Source organism: Bicyclus anynana, chromosome 21, assembly GCF_947172395.1.
Source record: "Bicyclus anynana chromosome 21, ilBicAnyn1.1, whole genome shotgun sequence".
Taxonomy (NCBI): domain Eukaryota; kingdom Metazoa; phylum Arthropoda; class Insecta; order Lepidoptera; family Nymphalidae; genus Bicyclus; species Bicyclus anynana.
Genome location: NC_069103.1, coordinates 6,858,001 through 6,882,077, shown reverse-complemented (window position 1 = coordinate 6,882,077; position 24,077 = coordinate 6,858,001). Strand labels below are relative to the sequence as shown.

Genomic DNA, 24,077 nt, shown 5'->3' with positions numbered 1-24,077 from the left:
GGAAGGAACCAAAAAAAAATTATAGAGCAAGATCCATTATTACTGTTTTAAGTGACCTAAATACGTACGTAGTGTAAAAACGTATCCAATCGATCTAAGTGAGATTGGTCGTTGGAACTCGACACACGATTGATGGGACCCCGAAGATCCTCGTCGTCCTGTCCAATTTGTCACCTCTCAAGGGTGATAACTCTTAACGTCGCTTTCACTCATTCCATTTATTTTAAGATAAAATGGATTTTATTTCTAAAAATATATTTTTTATCATATTACTAGTAGACGCCGCGCAGTTTCAACCGCGTGGTTCCCGTTCCCATAGGAACACGGGGATAAAATATAGCCTTCCTCGATAAATGGGCTATCTAACACTGAAATAATTTTTCAAATCGGACCAGTCTTGACTGAGATTAGCGCGTTCAAACAAACCAGCAAACAAACTAACTCTTCAGCTTTATAATATTAGTATAGATGTTTTTACTGATAATAATAGTGTAAACTCTTTTATTAGGCGGTATCAAGGTGCGTGCCTTCAGTAGCTTGGTCATGCCCTTACTCATAAACGTTTAAACCTACTTCAAAAGTGGGTTCTTGTCTTGTCTTTTCTTCTTCAAAACTTGGTTCTTCAGTTGATGAGATTTTTTTTGCTGGACTCAAACAGAACTGGATTCCCTGAACTGTAAAATCCGCAAACTATTGACGCCATACCGGGTGCATCACCCCCGTTCATCCGTAATGAGATTGTACCTCCCACGCAAGTGTGGAGGACGTGGCTTCTAGAACGCCGAGAACCTCTATAATCGTGAGGTGTGCAATCTCAGAGATCAGATTAAAAAAAAAAATATTAAACCTCTCAGGTATATGCCATTTCAAAATATCTTGATAGATAATAATAATCAAAAGGTAGTATCATCATTAATCATCGTTCCAAGCCGATGGATGTCAACTGTTGATCATAGGCCTGTTTTAAAGACTTCCAAACAACACTGTTTTGAACCGCTTGGATCTAACAGTTCACGTTGGATGCAGGTTACTAGAAGGTTACAAAGGCAGTAAGCAAGCGATGGACTTGCATGTACCATCTTCCCAAAACAGCTACCTACTTGCGGTCTAGACTAAATCTCTCTCTCTTCTTAAAGTCCTTTAACACAACAAGGTGCATAAGACTGATCAAGTTTTCTCTGTGCGTATGTATCCCGGACTACAGTCCTAATCGAGATCCAAGACACAGTTTTTAGGGACTAATTTCAAGTAATCTTTCGGTTTGGATTACCAATATAGTACTCTTAAACTGATCAGCAGGGTTATTATGTATCTCGATGTACCATTCAAATAATGAGTCACTGCAACGTTTTTCATAATATCATATATTCGTTTATGCAATCATCTAACATCGTATTTTCAACGAAATGGCATAAATATATTCATTTTACGTAAAGTGGCATTAATGAAAAAGTGGTAGTAGCATAGATTATTTCAACGAAAACCCGTCATATAAGTAATTTCGTTGAAATAATCATGTTAGATTAGTAAAAACAAAAAAAAACACTGCCATTTGATGTAAAATGACGTAGTCAAGATAATTTCGTTGAAATAACTATGTTAGATGATCACAATTACGAAAATTCGATGAAAAAATATATAGAGACTTACTACTTGAATGGTACACCGAGTTACATAATAACCCTGCCTGAAAATCGAACCACCATAGAAAAAATGTTGTTTTTTTTCATTTAATTATATCAATATTATGTAACCTACATATATGTGCAAGTGGAAGGACATAAGAGGCCAAAGAAGAGATGGTTGGATTGTGTGAAAGAGGACATGTGTGTAAAAGAACTGGTTGTTGAGTTGACGAGTAATAGAGACGAATGGAAAATATTGACATATTTTTCCGCCACCCCATTATTACCCCACTTAAGTGGGATAAGGGTAAGGAGATGATGATGATATATCAATATGTAACCTATACCTATACCTACTATTATTCTTTATGCAACAGTTAATACGTACACCTACATTACCTACCTGTAATTAGTGATGTTACGTTACTGACCATATATTTATCTCTAATTTACATACGCTCAGACCGACTTCCTACTTTTAACTGGTGCATGTTTTTACGTAATGATACGCCTATTAGGCCAGTATTGTGCTAAAAGAAAAAGTAACACAACCTTTAAAAAAAATTTAAAATGTTATATTAGATGCTTTTTTTTACAGTCGTGTATCTTTGTTGCTCGTATAAGATTTTAGTGGAACTTCGATACTGTACGAGTTTACACGTAATTTTTTTTTGAGGAAAATAACATCGACCTACCTAATTCACCATCATATTCGGCTTACTGCTGAGGTCGAATCTCCCAGGGCCGGACCGTCCATACGGCGAACGGAGCGGTCGCTCCAGGCGCCAAATCCTAGGGGGCGCCGAAATGGTAAAGACAAGATCGAAAAGAAATTTATTTCTTTTCGATCGTCTATATTTAAAGCGAAGAGATGAACGCGACGTGCGCGAATTTACTTCTCATAGAGGCGTCTTTCTTTACCTATGGTGCAGGGAGTGCGTTGATTTTAACCCGGATATATACAGGTAATAGAGGGCGTTAGGGTGATGATTGCACCCGGGCGCTACGTGAGCTAGAGAGTCTTTACCTATAGTGCAGGGGGTACGTTACACCCGGGTGTCGCGACCTCAGGGGCGCCCAAGCGCCACTCGCCGCGCGGGTTCTATAGGTACTAGGGGGCGCTAGGGTGGTGATTGCACCCGGGCGCTACGTGAGCTAGAGTCTTTACCTGTAGTGCATGGGGTATATACAGGTAATAGAGGGCGCTAGGGTGATGATTGCACCCGAAAAAGTCAATCTATCTATCTATCTATCTTCTATACTATAACAAAAGAGTAGAAATCGAGTGTCTGTACTTTGCCCAAATTTAACTAAAGTCAAGTTAGGGCAATTAGAAATGAGCAATTGAATACGAAAACATTTTTTTTTAATTTTCTTGTCTGTCTGTCTGTCTGTATGTATGTTCGCGCTATTCTCTGGTTCTACTGAACGGATTTTGATGCGGATTTCACAAATAGATTAAGCATAGTCCAGGGCAACATATAGGCTTTGTTTCATTAAGATCGGATATATAGCAAAAAACGCGCGGGCTTTTATACACCGGCCTTCGGCCGGGGGTTTGTAATAAGGCTTTCGACTGTGGCTATGGCTGGGCATTTTACCCAAGCGCAAAAAACGCGCGGCCTTTGGCCGCGAACTTTATTATACACCGGCCTTCGGCCGGGGGTTTGTAATAGGAGTTTTAACTGTGGCTATGGCTGGGCATTTTACCCAAGCGCAAAAAACGCGCGGCCTTCGGCCGCGTACTTTATTTTACACCAGCCTTAGGCCAGGGGTTTGTAATAGGGCTTTCGACTGTGGCTATGGCTGGGCATTTTACCCAAGCGCAAAAAACGCTCGGCCTTCGGCCGCGAACTTTATTATACACCGGCCTTCGGCCGGGGGTTTGTAATAGGGGTTTCGACTGTGGCTATGGCTGGGCATTTTACCCAAGCGCAAAAAACGCGAGGCCTTCGGCCGCGAACTTTATTTTATACCAGTCTTAGGCCAGGGGTTTGTAATAGGGCTTTCGACTGTGGCTATGGCTGGGCATTTTACCCAAGCGCAAAAAACGCGCGGCCTTTGGCCGCGAACTTTATTATACACCGGCCTTCGGCCGGGGGTTTGTAATAGGAGTTTTAACTGTGGCTATGGCTGGGCATTTTACCCAAGCGCAAAAAACGCGCGGCCTTCGGCCGCGTATTTTATTTTACACCAGCCTTAGGCCAGGGGTTTGTAATAGGGCTTTCGACTGTGGCTATGGCTGGGCATTTTACCCAAGCGCAAAAAACGCTCGGCCTTCGGCCGCGAACTTTATTCTGCACCGCCCTTCGGCCGGGGGTTTGTAATAGGGCTTCTGACTGTGACTATGGTTGGGCATTTTACCCAAGCACAAAAAAAGCGCGGCCTTCGGCCGCGAACTTTATTATACACCGGCCTTTTTAAAGCCGTATCTGAAAGAAGTGCCTGAAAATCCAGTTAAAATCTTTATGATTTAAACGGCATGAATCGAATCGAAATCGAACGGTCGAATTGAGAAACCTCCTCCTTTTTTGAAGTAGGTTAAAAATGTATGACATTCCGATATACGTTAGGCTACGAACTTTTCAAACATCCCTAGTATATAATGTTAGGAGCAAACAGGAAAGGCGCCATAATTGGATCTCGCTCCATTCTAAAATTTACCTCGGTCCGGCGCTGGAATCTCCTTTCAGAATGAGAGGGGTTAGGCCAATAGTCCACCACGCTGGCCCAATGCGGATTAGCAGACACGAAGAGAATGGAGAAAATTCTCTGGTGTGTAGGTTTCCTCACGATGTTTTCCTACACCGTTATGAGACACGTGATATTTAATTTCTTAAAATGCACACAATGACAATGCAGAATTTAATAATAATAACCCTTATAATCCTAAGCTTAGAATAGCCTTACCACTAGCCCAAAAAAGCAGTCAAGTGTGTGAATTAAATTTTAAGTAAATAATACCTTTTTCCAAATAGCGGGTTGATGTCAATTTCGTATTCGTAGTGGATTATTTTTGTGTTTGTAAACAATAGCAAACTAAATCAATTAGTGTTATAGGGCTCAAAAGGGTGATTGCAAATATAAGAAAACTAATGTCGAACAAAGGTTATGATTCACAACACTTGTCAGGACAACTTAATTAATAAATGAAACTGTAACCAAAATAAGATCCTAGAATGGCAGAGAATGACCTTGAGTGGAGTCACGTACTTGAGAACGATGTGTGTAGGGTTAAAGGCGCCTTTTACTGATATCAAACACTCCCCTTTTCCACTCAAGTCACTCTCCCCGCCTATCCCAAGTAACCCATAAAGAATTACACAACAAGAGATGTGGACGGCTCGAACGCCACGACCACACTGAAACCAACACGAGATCGAGCGACGTCATATCCGTCACAGACTACTATTTCCAACACTAAACGGCGATAACATTAGGCACTAGATCATCATCATCATTAACAACCCATATACGGCTCACTGTTGAGCACGAGTCCCCATTTATAGTTCTTACTCTCAGAGGGGGACTTCACACATGTAGAAAATTAAGAAAATTCTCAGGTAGGTTTCCTTATGATGTTTTACTTTCACCGTTTGAGGCACGCGGTAATTAATTTATTGAGATGCATATAACTGAAAAGTTGGAGGTGTATATCCCGGACCGGATTCGAACCTACGCCCTTCGAACGCAGAGATGATATCCACTGGGCTATCACGTCTATTACTAGGCACTAGTTACTTTCCATTTCTGAAAGAAAATTAAGGATTGTATTCACATCAAAATTATAAAAATGAATAGAAAACTTGCTTATACGATTACGTTACCGCAGACGAAGCGGGCAAACACACCGGATTCGAAATTTGTGTCATGACTATCGCATTACAATTCAGGCCTTGTACAGTGCAACGTGGCGATGAATAGGCGTTATTGGGCATTCCCAGTCGTTGATCCGTTTGTCTTGTTGCAATGTTCGACAAGGATATTAGAAGAAGGTTGTAGGACTTACCCGTATTTCAACGAAATGACGTTACCGATAAGGTTGTTGAAATATCCTTACGTTATAATTAGAATTAGAAACTAAAGTCGATTTTTTTTTTAATTCTTCAATATCAACTTTGATCTCTGACCGTACACGAGGCTTGTACTGCAAGTCGAAATTTCCGAAACGAAAACCAAAGACGCACTGTACTTTCATTTGCGATAACGCCGCCATCAGGGGCAAAGCTAACGTCGTATCAATGATACAGGGTAGCAGCCCCCCCTGTAGTTCGGGGGCCTTAAGTGTGAAAGCTAAAATTAGTAAAATATAATAATTACTCATAATCTGGTGCTTCTCGGAGAACAAACTTAAAAACAGCTAGAGATTTTCGGAATATGCCGTTCGGCTATTCCGCCGAAAAATCACAGCCAATTCATGTTGGCCAAGTTTTTTAATTGTACACGATGATACAGAATTACCCTGCTGATAATGACAATGTCAAGATAAAACGTTACTCGCGTTACTTACTCGTAGCCCCTGCTAAGTCATAAAATAATGATACAGTTTATTTAACCCCTTACTGGCTTCGGCTGGCTTTCCGTTCTTTTGTAAACTCATAGTCGTTTGACAGTAAGTACACCATTTGCGGTAGAGTGGTAATCCATACAATTGGATCAATCAGAATAAGATGATGAAAAATAATCTTTGTAAAGTTTACCTACTCCCAATAACTGTATAGACTACTAACACAAGCATCTAAAAATATCTACATTTTGAGGTTTGAATTACAGAAATTATAGGTATTTCGTTGCATTTGTTAGCAGAATTAGTTAAAAACATCTGTAATTTTGTTTCAACAAAATTAATTTTTTCAAAGCAGTGTTTCTGCTTCTTTAAATCTACAAATAGCAAACTCTAAAACCTGAGAGCAATATTATGAATAACCTCATAAGCTGTGGGTGGATTAAATAAACATTATCCAAGCTCAAGAGTAATGTCAATACCTCTTGAAAATATAATTTTTGTTCCATTAGAGTATTTGATTAGCTGAAGCATGACGAAGTTCAAATACAAAAACTATGTTATAACAGAAAACTTTTTGATTTGTATAATGTATTTTTAGTTACATGTAGGCTTGTATAGCTCATAAACAAACAGATATAAATTAATAATAAAAAGTTTAGTGCTCTTGAGAGTTTAAAAAATATATTTGACCTCTTGGCGTAAATGTTACTTGAAAGTTTGATGGATTGCTACCCCAAAACTGGTAAATAGAGAGTTTATGAACGTTTAAGTTTTAGCAGTAGTAAATCCATGACATTTTTATGGATGCAAACACATCAGAATAAAAAGAGACGCTCGGATTGTTTATAACCTTTCAATTTCAACGACATTCGGCGCCAAGAACCGGTCCGGTCACTTTCCATGACCAAAGTCAAACAGAATCATCCGAATGAGTCAGATATCAGTTTTTTGGGTGCTTTCTCCCACACCTGTACTATCACGGATACGACTTTCCACTGGGGGGAAATGGGAGCAACGTTTTGCATGGCCTTGTTCCGAGGCGAGCGCCAACTTGGCTTCACTTTACTAGCAAACCCACAGCCAGTCTTCGCCGGTCTGTACTGCGTGGTGTACGTATTGAACGAAGTCCCGATACGCGCGAAAATTCGCGAGTGAATAGTGACAGTGTTGTGCTATACAGGATTTGTAAATCTGGAGCTGTACGCGTTTTTGTGGAGGTGTGTTCTATTTTTAAATCTGTATTTTATTGACTTCACTTCATTTCAGATTGAGATGTTTCTTTTTTTTCTACGTTATGCGATTTCGCCGGTGGAGCGAAAATGTGAAAGTCCGGCACGTTCGTTTTATCGCGTGGTCACGCCTGCAGGGTTAACAATGTGCGTTATGATTTATTGCGTTACTTTAAAGTTAAGTTAATAGTGACTGATTCGACAGATTGTCCTTTGATATAATTTAATTAAAAAATATACAAACCATAACGTTTGCCTAATAATTATAACTAGGTATTGTTAACAGGTATTCATCGCATCTTAATTCAAGCTTTTTTTAAATCAAACAATTATTTTACATTTTATTTTAATATAAAAAATATTCTCATGTATTAGTGGTGGGTACGAAAATATTCCAGTGGATGTTAATCGGAGATCGAACCCATGACCTCTCGGTATTAAGCCCGGCCCCTTTACCAAGGAGTTATTGAGGCTTCATCCTCATCATTCATCATCATTAACAACCTATGTTCGGCTCACTGTTGAGCACGGGACTCCTCTCAGAATAGAGAGGGGTTAAGCTAACAGTCCACCACGCCTAGCCTAATGCTAGGCGTGTTAATAAATAAAATTATATTATAAATAATAAGAAAATTCTCAGGTATGCAGGTTTGCCCACGATGTTTTATTGTTTTATTAAATGTAAATATTAAAAAAATAACTAATTAGGTACTATGCGTAAGATCCGATTGTATGTGACTTTCCAATAAGCTATTCAGCATAAGGCACGTGATAGCCCAGTGGATATTACTTCTGCCTCCGATTCCGGAGGGTATGGGTTCGAATCCGGTCCGGAGCATGCACCTCCAACTTTTCAGTTGTGTGCATGTTAAGAATTTAAATATCAAGTGTCTCAAACGGTGAAGGAAAAACATCGTGAGGAAACCTGCATACCAGAGAATTTTCTTAATTGTCTACGTGTGTGAAGTCTGCCAATCCGCATTGGGCCAGCATGGTGGACTAGATTCTGAGAGGAGACTCGAGCTCAGCAGTCAGTTAGATGTGTAAGTCCGATGTGTTTTTGTTAGTGTAGGCCTATGCTATAGGCTGATAAATACATTACAGTTATATTTTTCCTAAATCCTAAATAGGGAATTGCGTAGAATAAAATTTAATACATACAACAATTAGAGTATTATAAAACTCTAATTAATTTTATATAACAATTTCACCCCATTTTTTATTTTAACATTTTAAATTCCAAACTTTTCTTTTTGTCTAACGCCGCATGAAATATGGCCTACTTTTAATTAAGTTTTCATCAAAATTACGTAACAGTCGTAAACGTATTTCCTACATTTTACAACAGAAATAGGAAACCTTAACAATAGCCATAAATTGCTATTCATTATGGCTGTCTACTGCGAAGTAAATTAAAGATTTAAACGAAAGGAGATCCGAGAAGGATTTTCTGCCTACACAATTTTAAACAAAAATCCCGATAAATTATCCAAGTAGGTACCTACTTTCATTCCCCATTAATTCCCCATCATTACGTAATTTAAAAAAAGTACTACGATTTTTTCATATTTACTAACGACAATTTCACCAGTGTGCCTAGTGGGAGTTTTCAATATTTTCATACTTTTAAACGCGAATTTATATGGAATTGAAACAGTTGTGCAGTAGTGCCACTAGATGGCACTACTGCACAACTGTTTCAATTCTATAGACATTTGCGTTTACGTTAACGCGATCGTCACAGTATCAAACTGCTACTAGGCCCTCTGATAGTAAGTGATGATGCAGTCTCTGATATGGTACGGATTGTTGGACATACCATCAAAAACATAATATCTATCTCTTCTCTTCGTTAGAAAGGGACCCAAGAGAGAGAGAGAGAGAGCGATATACAGCCGCTATTGGTTTACGATAGACATTTCAGACCAATAACTACTTCGTTATTGGTCTCGAACTGTCTGGCTAGCCGTTACCACTCTCAAAAGAAAGTATATGATCACGATCTAAAGTGTTTGTACAAACTGCATCTATAGAATCGATGTTTAATTGTTTTAAAATCTGACCAGATAGCATACATACCTACGTAGTAAATTTTTTTTATTAAAAACGGTTAGAACTCCGTGAAACAAAGTCTGAATATGCCCGATTAGTTTCGAACCCATACGGGCCCTTAATCATGAGCTGGTTCTTGAAATGCCCAAGCCAAACTGCACTCACGATAGTTTAAATTCTTAAATACATGTACATAGACAGTCAAAATCATTACCCTTTCTTTTGGTTTCCTATACCTAGTCGTATCACATTTTGTTAATTTAGAGAGTTGTAGGTATGTGTCTACGTTAACACCTTCACCTACTTCCTTAGCTTTGGAATATCAAAGTTATTGTTTGACCTTCACTGCCGACACGCCAAACGCAAATTAGCAAGAAAAGCGAGGCTGATTGATACTTCACAATAGCAAACACTTTAGTTTTATACTTTCTAGATCGCTTTAACGAGAATCTCTAGCAACAATGTAAACAATTAATTTCATTTAAGAGTCACCTGTTTTAGCAGACTCAGAGGTGATTACAAAAGTAAGAATAATAATAAAGTAACCAAAATAAGACCCTAGAATGGCAGAGAATGACCTTGAGTGAAGTCACGCACTTGTGAACGATGTGTGTAGGGTTAAAGGTACCTTTGACTGTTAACAAATACTCCCCTTTTCCACTCAAGTCACTCTCCCCGCCTAACCCAAGTATACCCATAAAGAATTACACAACAAGAGATGTGGACGGCTCGAACGCCACGAGCACACTGAAGCCGTCCGTACCGCAAGTCGTTGCAAATTGCAACGCGGCGATAACACCTGTCACATTTTGATTTAATTAACCCGTTGATTTTAGAATATAACGGCCATAAGGTTTCGAGGGTAGATTAGAAATATTGGACGCCCGTAGACACTATTGTTATAGATGCGACTATTTGTACATAATATTATACATATATTATATTACCAAGTACGTATTACATTTTTTTTGGCAAAGCACTATTGTTGTAAATCAATTCTGTTTGTTATCATACAAAGTCATACTATTGCAAAATAGCTGTTTAAGTCACTAGTGAACAAATGTATTTTCTCTCTCGTGACATAACATTGACCTTAAACCTTAAGAAATTTTCAAAAATTTTACCGATCATCGACCGACTATTCGATAGCAGTACCACATTCAAAAAATCAATAAGAATGTCATAAATGAAGTACCTTCACGAATCCATTAATTAAAATTCAGCTTATCAAACAAGTTTGTGTACAATGGTTTGACGTGCCTGGAATATTTCACTTGAAGAATGTTGTGTATCTGTCAGGCTCGATATCCTTTTATAAGAGAAAATGACGAGAATATTTTCTTGGAGTAAGTAATTTCATTAAATTATTATTACTTTTGAAATGTACCTAATAAGGCCAATCTAAAAAGCCTTAGAAGGCTCAAAGTCACTCAGCGAGCGATGGAGCGCGCTATATGCTTGGAATTTATCTGCGTGATTGAATCAGAAATTAGAAGATTTGCAGACGAACCAAAGTCACTGACATACACTCAGCGAGTCGCGAAGCTGAAGTATCAATGGACAACCTACATAGTTCGAAGAGCCGATGGACGTTGGGGTCCCAAGGTGCTGGAATGGCGATCCCGCAACGGAAAACGCAGTATTGGTCGCCCTCCTACTAGGTGGTCATCAAGCGATCAAGGGAGCCACTGGATGCTCGCGGCTCGAGACAGTTACGCTTGGAAAACCATGCAAGAGGCCTAAGTCCAAGTATGATGAAACAACGGGGCAAGTCCTGTCGCTCTTCATGTATTTCTATGCCGAAACGATGTTACAAAATGGTCCGGTTGTAAATATAGATGAATTTCCCGCCACCACCCAATATTTGAGAATGAAAAAAAATTAGTATAAATACGAGTTCATAATCTATACTAATATTATAAAGATGAAGAGTTTGTTTGTTTTTTTGATTGATTGAACGCGCTAATCTCAGAAACTACTGATCTGATTTGAAAAATTCTTTCAGTGTTAGATAGCCCATTTATCGAGGAAGGCTATATATTATCGTAGGTTGTCTATTTTGACGGCCTCCGTGGCGCAGTGGTATGCGCGGTGGATTTACAAAACGGAGGTCCTGGGTTCGATCCCCAGCTGGGCAGATTGAGATTTTCTTAATTTGTCCAGGTCTGGCTGGTGGGAGGCTTCGGCCGTGGCTAGTTACCACCCTACCGGCAAAGACGTACCGCCAAGCGATTTAGCGTTCCGGTACGATGCCGTGTAGAAACCGAAAGGGGTGTGGATTTTCATCCTCCTCCTAACAAGTTAGCCCGCTTCCATCTTAGACTGCATCATCACTTACCATCAGGTGAGATTGTAGTCAAGGGCTAACTTGTCAAGAATAAAAAAAAAAAAAAAAAAAAAAAAATCCCCGTACTTTACGGGAACGGGAACCACGAGGGTGAAACCGCGCGGCGTTTAATTATTATAAGCCAACTTATGGAACAGGGCAAGATGTGTATGAAGTATATTTCAACTAGATTACGCAACCCAATCAAATGATCCGTGATAGCCCAGTGGATATGAACTCTACCTCCGACTCCGGAGGGTGTGAGTTCGAATCCGGTCCGGGGCATGCACCTCCAACTGTTCAGTTGTGTCCATTTTAAGAAATTAAATATCACGTGTCTCTAACGGTGAAGGAAAAACATCGTGAGGAAACCTGCATACCTGAGATTTTTTTTTAATCTCTGCGTGTGTGAAGTCTGCCAATCCGCATTGTGCCAGCGTGGTGGACTATTGGAATAATCCCTCTCATTCTGACTTGAGACTCGAGCTCAGGAGTGAGCCGAATATGGCTATTATCAACCCATATTCGGCTCACTAATGAATGTAGATCAAGAAATGCAATTGAAAATGGATTCAAAAAGAGTTCATAATACATTCAAGAGAATGAAATTCCATTAAATTTAATTTAAAATGGAATTGGAAAAAGAAATGCAAATCTAAAAAAACAGTACTTAGCGTGCAAAACTTGTCAATCATTTTTCCGTTCAATGATTTCCCTAAGCGACTATTTTTCAATAGACCAGGCACTCGACCTAAATGGGAATGTAGGCTATTACCACTAAACGCTTAGCTAAATTCGATATTATGAGATTTATTAGCCCGGTATGACTTGGCAAACGCTTCACGCATGACCTCCAAAACCCGATACCCAGTCATGTATGTATAATAACGATTAATTAGATTTAAGGACGATATTATCGCCTGTACTGAACAACGTAAATTACGAGTACCGATATAAGGATGCGGTATTATGGGACACAATTTAAGATCTACTTCATCATCATTATAGCCACCCACATTGGTGTTCACTGTTGAGCACGAGCCTCCTCTCAGAATGAGAGGGGTTAGGCTTATAGTCCACCACGCTGGCCCAATGCGGGTTGGCGGACTTCACACACGCAGAGAATTAAGAAAATTCTCAGGTATGCAGGTTTGGATATGGTCTTTAAATCTATTTACAAAAGAAGTAAAGTTGAGCACGAGTCTCCTCTCATTCTGAGGGTATTTCCTCTCATTTTGACTGGTGGGAGGCTTCGGCCGTGGCTAGTTACCACCCTACCGACAAAGACGAACCGCCAAGCGATTTAGCGTTCCGGTACGATGCCGTGTAGAACCCGAAAAGGAGTGTAGATTTTCATCCTCCTCCTAACAAGTTAGCCAGCTTCTATCTTAGACTGCATCACATAACATCAGGTGAGATTGTAGTCAAGGGCTAACTTGTAAATAATAAAAATAAATAAAATAAAGACTCGTGCTCAACTGTGAGCCGAAAATGGGTTGCTAATGATGATGATGAAAGAATATAATCAAAAATTGTAGAACTGCACTGTATATGTATAGTGAAAAACTTATGAAAGTTTTACGGGTCTGTATATTGTATGTATATACGGTTTAACCAACATAAATTTATCTATTAAAAACTTTATGAATTATGATTGAATAGCGACTTTAGAACGAGCTTGCTAGTTCACATAAATTCAAACATGAAACTTCTGAATTCTGAATTCAAATTTTACTAGAAATTCTCTCTCAAAAATAAAAGGAAAGTCTCGGTTTCTCTATTATTTCATAAGCATTAAGATAAGCTCTATCAGTGAGTCATGACAAGAAAATTCCTTCAGGAACGTAGTAGATACTGCAAACACCATTGATATTTTATACTAGAGATAGGGCACTCATCAAAACTGAGGCGGACAAATGTGAATAATGGGGATGATGACTAGGTTTGAATATATTGATTTTTATGATACATTCGGGTAAATAAGGTCAATGTTAATTAATTTATTCATAAAAAGCAAACATTGTCTGGATATTTGCAAATTAAATAAGATTAAAAAATTTCAAAATCTATTAAAAATCTTTTATCGTAATTAGACGAAAATTGATACAGTTTTAGCTTCCTAACATTAAATGTGACATTTTTAACAGACTTGAAAAAAAGGAGGAGGTTCTCAATTCGACACGTATGTTTTTTTTTATGTTTGTTACCGCATAACTTCGTCATTTCTTAACCAATTTTAAAAAAACTTTTTTTGTTTGAACGAGTATACTTTTAGATTGGTTCCATTTATTTTCATGAAAATCTGTGCAGTAATTTTGTGTTAAAATGAAAATTACTACACCGATTTTAGGACACACTAAAAACAGAAAAATATAATATTTTTAACAAGAAAATTGAACCGATTTCAAAATCACAAAAATAAGCTAAAAAGCAAAAAATAACATCGTATGTGCTACCTTCTAATCACTTTGAAGGTGGTGTCATCAAAGTGATGCATTAGCTAAAGCCGATTAAATCATTAACTTTTTGGATTTAAAGACAGTTCTATCCCGTGCTTCTGTCACTGGTTATATCTATAGAATAAAATATCATTGGCGAACACAGTCGACGACGCGTTCAGCTTTAGCAGTAAATATTTGTTATCATCTTAGTTAGCCATTCATAGTGGCGGTTTCGGTCGGTATTTCATTTAATATTGCGGGAAAACTATATACCTACGCGTATAACCAGAACATTTATTAATGTAGAAGGACCTTTGTAATCTGCTCGCACGTTAACCTGAATAATTTTACATTTATATGTACAGACCGATAGATACAGGTAGAGGATCATATTAAACTATTTAACTGCTTTCTTATGAATTAATGAGTTATTATTAATATTATAAAGAGGTCAGATTTGATTTTTTGTTTGTTTGTTACGATTGAACTCAAAAACTATACGAACTACGCGGGACAATCCGCGTAGCATCTGTCAATGTTAGATATTGATTTAAAGGATATTTGCTATTTCTTTCAAACGTGACCAATACGCATTTTCCCTCCAGTTTATCGTCAAGACTGTGTTAGGAGTGGTTACGACCATAATTATTCACCACCACCAGACGAGGCCATGACCGACAGTCGGTCTTGTTCGGCTAGGCGACACCGCATTAGAGAACGCAGTGCTGGCCAACCCCTCATCAGATGGACTGACGACAGCTAGTCGCTAGATGCAGCCAAATCAGGATCGAGATAGATAGATGGAAGTCCTTACAAAAGGCCTATAGCCTGTAGTGGACGTCCATCGGCCGATATGATGTTGATACTAATTAATATTATAAAGAGGTCAAGTTTGTAGTAATGTAGGGGTAATCTCTGGATCTACTGAACCGATTTTGAAAATTCTTTTACCACTATAAAGCCAAGTTATTTGTGAGTGTCATAGGCTATATTTTATCCCCGTTTTCTCCCGGAAATGGTAAATTATGCGGGTGTAACCACAGGTTTGGCTAGTATAGTATATCTTACTTGGCACTTGTCAAGTGATTCTCTGCATAATTGAATTACTGTGAGATATTATGGTAACTGGATTTTTAGGTGACGGATACACCTCGCGTTCGCGCTGAGGCATGCAAAAAAGCTTGGGAATTAATTGCTATAAATGTATAAAGAGGTAACTTTGTTTACAAAAAAATAGCTTTCTGAGTTGGTTAGAGAAGAAACTCAAGTGGAAGATAGGTACATCACCTAATTATATCAAAAACTAATTTCATTAATTTTGTACAAAATTGGGTGATATTGTATATATATGTATATATTTTCGGATTTTTTAAATTTTTAGTCTTTTTCTCAAAAAAATCTATTTACTTAATGCTGTAGCTGCACCTACCTAATTAAGATTTGATTTCTGTTAAATATTAGAATTAAAATTACCAATGTACCTACCTCTAATAATACCACCTCCTTAAATAACGTTTTACTATTTTTGTATATTAAAGAACTTGTTAAATATAAGTTATTTAAAAATTAAAAGAACTTGTTAAACATAACTTATTTAAAATGCTAATTTTCGCTTGCATAGCTTGAAATTCTACTCCAGCAGTAAAAAAGTATACCTAATTAGAAAACTGAAGAGGCTTTTTTAATATTTCTTTCAAATAGCAACCGACTCGGTCTAAGAATGGAGGTAAAAGCGAAAACGAAATTAAAAAGTCACGCAATAACTTCTACCCGGGTACATTAGTTTGTAAATTACTTTATTTTTTACTGTTTTTCAATAAAATTAACAACTTTTCCTTTCATAGAGCTTCGTTTTAATGGCTGAATAAAATTTTGTAAAGCTTTTTTCGTACCAGTTTGCTGTATAGATTGGATAATGGAATAAAAAGTTTTTTTCAGTTAACGGTTAATAAATATTTTTTATCTGAATACGTTTTCGCTACTTTGCAGTTTTAATATTATTTGTAGACACAATAGCATATATTTATTTTATTTGTTCTATCTGAATGAACTCACATTCAAATTTTAGTTTAAAACATATATAAAGCTATTTTGAAAAAAGAAAAAATGTACCTACTAAATGCTAACTACTTATTTAATTTCGATGGAATAAATTTAGTACCTACTTAATTAGGAACTTAATTAAAAAATGCTTTTCCCGTGAGAATGAGAGGATGAAATAGACTCTATGACATTCACAAATAACGTGACTTTCTAGTGGTAAAATAATACCAACTTTAGCTCTTTAAAATATAAGTAGGTATCACCCGTATTATACGGGGCCCCGGACTTCAGGAGCCCCTTGAAAGAAAAATATAGTAAAATGTAATCCACAATCTCACTTAATCTGGTGCTTCCCGGAGAGAATCATAAAAAATACTGTAGAAATTATAAAAATAAAAAAAACTTATTGATGTCTCTCATTTATTTATTTCTCCTTTTTTTATTTTTTTAACAATGTTATACATAAAATATACAAAACACTATTAAAACTTATAAAAAAAAAAATTCCACCCTACCGCTGCGGGACATTTGAGTGCCCAAGCAACCGGTGTTCAGGGCTCCAGAGTGAGGAACCTCCTCACAATACGCACCGTCTCAAGAATCACGGCCTTTTGTATCCGACTCTTGATCCAACAGTTAAGCGAAAGCTTCTCAAGGTGTCGAAGCTTTTCGCTATAAGACCATTGACTGAAACAATTTTGTTATTATTATTTATTATTATTATCCCCTACCAGGTGGACTGACGACATCAAGCAAGTCGCAGGGATTCGCTGGATGCAGGTGGCTCAGTATCGTGATGTTTGGAAGTCCCTACAAAAGGCCTATGTCCTGCAGTGGACGTCCATCGGCTGATAAGATGATGATGATGATTTATTATTATCACTTCAGAAATGATAAAAGTAAAAAACCCTTTTTTTCAGCAAACGTTTTTTTTTTGTGAGAATTCGTTACCTTTCATTCGGGGCCCCTATCTAATTTTGATACAGGGCCCCTCCAAGGCACGCTACGCCACTGTGTAAACATTAAATAATATTCACTGTTGTTCTACTCCCAATGTCAAACATTCGTTTGTAATAATCAACCAATGTCAAACTTAATTGTTATGTGACAAACCGTTAGCAAACATTCGCACAATATGATTTAACTTCAAATTGTGTTGGATTTTGATACACAAGTTTGATAATAATTTATGAAGGTTGTTATTAAAGCACATACATATGTATAATCATTAACATTAACAGCCGATGGACGTCGGCTTGAAGAAACCGAAAGGGGTGTGGATTTTTATCCCCCTCCTAACAAGTTAGCCCGCTTCCATCTTAGACTGCATCATCACTTACCATCAGGTGAGATTGTAGTCAACGGCTAACTTGTAAAGATTAAAAAAAAAAAACGTCCACTACTGGACATAGGCATCTTGCATGGACTTTTAAATCCAAACACCATAATATCGAACCGCCAGCGTCCAGCGGCTCTCTAAGACGCCAATCATAATTCCGACGTCAATCGACGTCGTCGACGTCGACGCATGAATTATGATTGATTCTCATTTCTTTTATTTCCTTTTTTTTTTTTCATTTTATTGTTCAAAACAAAAAAGTTTTACATTATTTAGGCACATAGTTAGCCATCCTCATAAACCTGAATAAGTATAGTACCTAATTTGGTAACTCTATCTAGTTAGCAGCGGCGAAGAGTTCCGTTCCCGTAGGATTAAGGTGATAAAATATGGCCTGTTGCTCGCTGACAGTGTGGCTTTCAATTTATGATTTTTTTCAATCATTTTATTTGTTGAGTTGAAAGTGTAACATACACACAAAGTCACATTTGCATTTATACTATAAGGGTTACAAAGGAATGAGGTGATAGCCCAGTGGTTAAGACCTTCGATTAGGAGGGCGTAGGTTCGAATCCGGTCCGGGTATGCACCTCCAATTTTTCAGTTATGTGCATTTTAAGAAATTAAATATCCCGTGTCTCAAACATTGAAGGAAATGCAGCGTGAGGAAACCTGCATACCTGACAAATTTTATTAATTCTCTCCGTGTGTGAAGTCTCTCTCATTCTGAGAGGAGACTCGAGCTCAGTTGTGAACCGAATATGGGTTGATAATGATGGTAGGTATAAGGGCTACAATCCAATATTAAACTAACCGTGTACCTCCTGTGTAGTAACTAGTACTGTATATATGTACCTATTATGTAGTCTGTGGCAGTGGCGTGCCTAAGGTTTTAAATTAGGGCAATATGCTCTTTAAGGCAAAATTGGAAAATTCCTTGTCCAACTACGGATTCTGTGGTCCGACATAAGTTTTTATTAAGTCCTTAGGGTAGGCAGTGATTTTTTGCTTCTATTAAGTGCACACCACTGGTCTGTGGTAATGACGAACATTCACAATTCACCTAATTACTAATATCTCATTGATAAATGGCTTTATTCCAAGATTGACGTGGGATTTATAATGGATTTCCATTTACTGTTTCAACGAATTAATATAGAATGCTGTAAGCCGCAAACGCGACGTTCATACGGATAATTTATTTAGCTCCATTTGCAAACTAAATTATGAAAGTAAATACATAATATAAAAATAAATCTGTCAATATATAAACAATGGAGTTTCTGATCTTCGACTTTTCATTACTTACTAGAGTTTGGCTAATGAAAGTAGTCTGAAATCGCCCGCCAAATTTAAAAAATCTATACTAATATTATAAAGCTGAAGAGTTTGTTTGTTTATTCTTGATCTTGATCACGTGACGTGATAGCAAATGTCATTCCCATACATTTTTCTAGTTTTCGAAGCGTTTGCGATCGTAGAAAAAGAATCGACGTGCCACTTGGCTACAGGGGCGACTTCTTTACCGTTGAGCTATTGAGGATTGGAATCAGACCTCCAACTTTTCATAGAGCTTAAAAGCTTTTGGAACAATAGTGGTTCGCGAATCACATGATGGTTTAGTGCCGCCGATACAACAAACATTGGTAAACACAGACAAAGCTTGACGGCCTCCATGACGCAGTGGTATGCGCGGTGGATTTACAAGACGGAGGTCCTGGGTTCGATCCCAGCTGGGCCGATTGACTTTTTCTTAATAGGTTCAGGTCTGGCTGGAGGGAGGCTCCGGTCGTGGCTAGATACCAACTTACCGTAAAGACGATTTTAAAGAATTTGAATATCACGTGTCTCAAACGGTGAAGGAAAACATCGTGAAGAAACCTGGATACCAGATAATTTTCTTAATTGTCTGCGTGTGTGAAGTCTGCCAACCCGCATTGGACCAGCGTGGTGGACTATTGGCCTAACCTCTCTCATTCTGAGAGGAGACTCGAGCTCAGCAGGGAGCCGACTATGGGTTGATAACGTAACGTAACGTATATGATGGGTTAGTGCCGCCGATACAATAAACAGTGCCCGGAATTCTACGTTTACTAAATTTGACACGCGAAGTTCGCATGAGTAAACACAGACAATGCACGAAAAGCGGAACAAATATCTCCATCTTGTGCCGGCTTCACTGTTCTCACGGCCGCCTCTTCTCACCACCGATTCCAATGTCACCAGTTAACATAAATTACTTAGATAATGGATCGTAAAACAGTCGCGATGGAGTTATAGGTGAAAATTGCTGTTTTTTACCTTATATCGTTGACAAATCCGGATCTGATTGTTTGCTTTGTGATATCAGAAAGCATTGTACCTACGAGTAATTTACAAAATCGGAAAGAGAAATCAGTGTGACGCTATCGAAATTTCCCTCACATGTGGGTGTAAGTTGGTAAATACAAAACTTTGCATCACGTTTCAGTTAAATGAAATGTCGGTACTTACTGAAATAGAATCCTTCAAGAAGAGTTTAGGAAAGGTTTTTACGTAAATCAGCTTTCTACATTAAAATCCCTTCTATACCTACATGATTATTATACGACTTACCAACGCCCTGCGATTTTACCCGCGTAGTTCCTGTTCCTATGGGAATACGTTATACGAAGATAAATAGCACTCGCAAATAACGTGGCCTTCTTGTGGTAATATGTATAATTTACAAACTCGGTTGATATATATTACCCTACAACATCACAAACTTTACCTCTTTATAATATTAGTGTAGATTACTCTTTATAATATTAGTGTAGATATATTATAAAGGCTAATATTATAAAGGCGAAAGTTTGTGTGTAAGTATGTTTGTTCCTCTTTTACGCTGCGGCTACTGAAGCTATTTGGCAGAAATTTGAAATGAAAAAAGATTTTCCTCTGATTAACACATAAGCTACTTTTCATCCCGGAAAAATCCATGGTTTCCGTGGGATTTGTAAAAAACTTAATTCCATGCGGACGAAGTCGCGGGCGTCCGCTAGTATAGTATTAATTACATGATCACCTATCAGCGTGTGCCTCTCCTGACAGGTGAATTAAACAAAGCTTAAACTACTTACTCGTGTTACTTTAGGATTAGGACAACGTAATTCTAATGAAAACCGCGTAAATACCATAAATTTCCATGTACATTTAGTCAAGTCAAGAGTCAAAATATACGAGTATCTTTAATTTTGGTAAAATGTTTCGGCGAACGTTTAATTATCGGAAACATTTCATAAGGTCGGCAACGCACCGTGTAAAGTTTAATTAATTAATTATTGAACTTTGGAAATTTCGACAGCGCGCTACAATGGCCTTTCTTGTACGCTCAAATAAACCGTAAATACAAACAAAATATGAAGCTATTGTTGTTGAGTATACCTACCAAGTACCTAAAATAGTACTTTAATCGTAACGCAATAATACTATTATTCTATTATTATTAGAGATGGGCCGAGTACTCGGTTGATACTCGGTACTCGGCGTAATCGGCGGATTTTTTGATACTCGTACTCGGCCGAATAACTCGGTCGGTGAATGCCGAGTATACCTTGTTTAAGAAGAGCATTATTTAGGTACATATAATTAAACAAGTGTTAATCAAAAAGTAATTATTAGTAATTTAGGAAATCTTTGAAAATCTCAATTTAATTTAAATAAAATTAAAATTAAAGATTTATCAAAAGAGCAACTGTTGAGTTTCCCGTCGCTCTTCTCAAGAGGAGACTGCGCCTTCTGTGCTGGTGGTAGAGTCACTACAAATGTCAAACTTGACGTTTCAAAAGTGCTTGTAAACTAAGCTTACTTGAAAAAAACTATTTTGAATTGAATTATTACTTGTTTACGCGCGCGAAATGGGAATTTGATTGAACCGAGTTACTCGGCCGAGTACTCGGTAGAAAAAAAATTGAACCGAGTAAAACTCGGTACTCGTTACTCGGCAAAAGTGTTAATCGGCGCATCTCTAATTATTATAATAGAGATTCGAAGTAGAGTTTAATCCCATGTATGACTACATACTACGTCGGCAGTAGATTAAAAAACAAACCAGATTTTTTTTCTTTTTAATGGAAATACGATTAACACACTTAGCAAGCTACCGGTGTATCGTGTTTGCAGTTTTTATAATTATAACGAATTATCAATAACTCTAAGCCAGCTCAAATAATAGACTAGTATGTTTCATCAGTAAATTATGATAGAACTAGCTTTCTATCAGCCTATTTTAATGGCCCACTAGAACGCCAGACCTCCTTCTGTGATTTAAAGCTTGGCGTTGGTCATCCACTACGTTCCTTCAACGTGGGTTGACGTACTTACCTAATCTACACTAATATTATAAAGCTGCAGAGTTTGTTTGCTTAAATGAGCTAATCTCAGGAACTACTAGTCCGATTTGAAAAATATTTTCAGTGTTAGATAGATTATCGAGGAAAGCTATAGGCTATATTTTGTCCCCGTATTCTTGCTGACACCGCGCGGTGTCAGTTAGTAATGTTTAAATTTACAACGATCACCACCTCCGGCACGGGAGTGTGACGTCACCAACACACAAATACCCAACTCCGGTCTGTTTCTGAAAATCTTTTAGAAAAAGAAAAAGTTCTTAATATTTCGTATCTAGCACCTTACGATCTAAAGCCATAAAGGTTAGCCATTCGACCATCACGTAGTTTATTTAATTTATCTATCAGTACATGTATCTAAGCCAGCTCAAAGTTATCCTATTTTAGATTAGAATAGTTTCATCAGTGAATTATATTATAACCAGCTTTCTAAGGTCGCTATAAATTTTCCTTGGGCATTAATTCCTTAACTATCGCGTGACATTCCGCCATGAAACCACAAGTTTGTTCATTAATATGGCGACCATAAATCTAAGCCTTTGTGGACTTCTCTAATTTTAAAACACGCACTTATGATCCATATCGAATATAACGTGAAACATGGTTCTTAACATTCCGCTGATTTTCAGTTACGCACTGGCGAAAAGAGGAAAGTGAATTGAATATAGAGAGCCATTATCAACTGAGGCGTTGGGTCATCAATCATTTCACTATTTTATATACTGATTCAGCCTGCCTTGCTCGGGTAAAACGTTATAAGGGAAACTTACTTGCTTGCTTCTATTCTACCCCTTTTGGGGGCACTATGGGTCAAAAGGGAATGCTCATCCCCGGCCCAGGTCAACCCTACTTAATAATGAAATCATTACTTTATCAAAAAAAGTTTGCTACAACGTTTTACGACATTTTTAATTCATCTTCAATTTGTTCACAACGGGGACAACCTGAGATCGTTAACCATACAGCCTGAGTTTTAGGATATTTTTTGATTGGTTTGTTTGTTAGTTTTCTTGTTTGTCAAGCTTGTAAGAGAAAAATACAGCTTCAAATGTTACTTCGCCGTCGTACACCGGCGAACTTTTTTAACAAGAAGAGTGATAAAACATGTTATTTTCTTCAAGAAACATACTTTTATTATACATCATATTATCATCTCCATACAGGGGTATACCTAGGTTTCAGGGGCTGGCGTTGTATTGGCTGATGGGCATACTCCTTTGTGATGTAATCCATGGGGATGTCGAGCCTTGCGCGATTGGGTGATAAAGATATCAACGACCTACGTCCGCGCGGTTGCATGTGCAGATACGATCTGAAAAATCGGTCTGGAGTTGAACTAATTCCAGTCATTTGAACGACGGGGGCTAACTATGGGTCTTATTAGAAGGCTCGAAGTTACTCAGCGGGAGCGGCTTGGAGTTTCTCTGCGTAATCGAATCAGAAACGAGGAGATCTGTAAACGAACCAAAGTGACTTACCTCAGCGAATCGCGAAGCTGAAGTTGTAATGGGGTCACATAGTTGAGACATAAGAGCCGATGGACGTTGACGAATGTCACCCCGCACCGGAAAACGTAGTGTGATCGCCCCTCCTAGGTGGACCGAGGATATCAAGCGGGTTACTGGGAACCGTTGGATGTTGGAGGTCTATCCCCAGCAGTGGACGTCCATCGGCTAATAATAATAACGATAATGATGAATGACGGGGATGGAATTTTATCTCTACAGCGCTCTGTACGTTCAGAGAACACTGATGATGGAATAGATAATAGATATGAATAGAGACGATATAGCAGATAGAAAACGGGGTTGTAACAACTCCAAATTGTCATTTTGGATTGGGATAGCCATATCGAACAGTCCGCTTCTGAATTCGATGCAAATATTTTAATATGTCCGGGATAATTGAATAACATGGTCGCCGGGAACGTAATCAAGGCAAATGTAGCGCGAATTTACTTCCGAGCGCCGGCGCTCCCGGTGGAACTTTTCAATATGCGATGTTTTAACTGAGAGTTATGAGTTAGTCGTTATTCTTACTTATTCAGTTATGTTGCTTGCCGTACTGTCCAGCTTTGCTATAGGGAGTATGATTGTGGACGCCGGCGAGGGAATAAAGTAACTCTGCCTGTCGTAGAGTCGGGAA

The 24,077-nt window shown here is 38.0% G+C and overlaps 1 protein-coding gene across 1 annotated transcript in view; it reads left to right on the top strand.

The window, feature by feature from the left end:
* The first annotated feature begins 7,180 nt into the window (after positions 1-7,180).
* The window catches only part of LOC112057117 (neurogenic locus notch homolog protein 1), a 72,880-nt gene continuing 55,983 nt past the window's right edge, over positions 7,181-24,077 (top strand). Inside the window, exon 1 of the mRNA XM_024097611.2 lies at positions 7,181-7,349. The gene's annotated coding sequence lies outside the window, so the exon portion shown is untranslated. The remainder of the gene's footprint in view (positions 7,350-24,077) is intronic.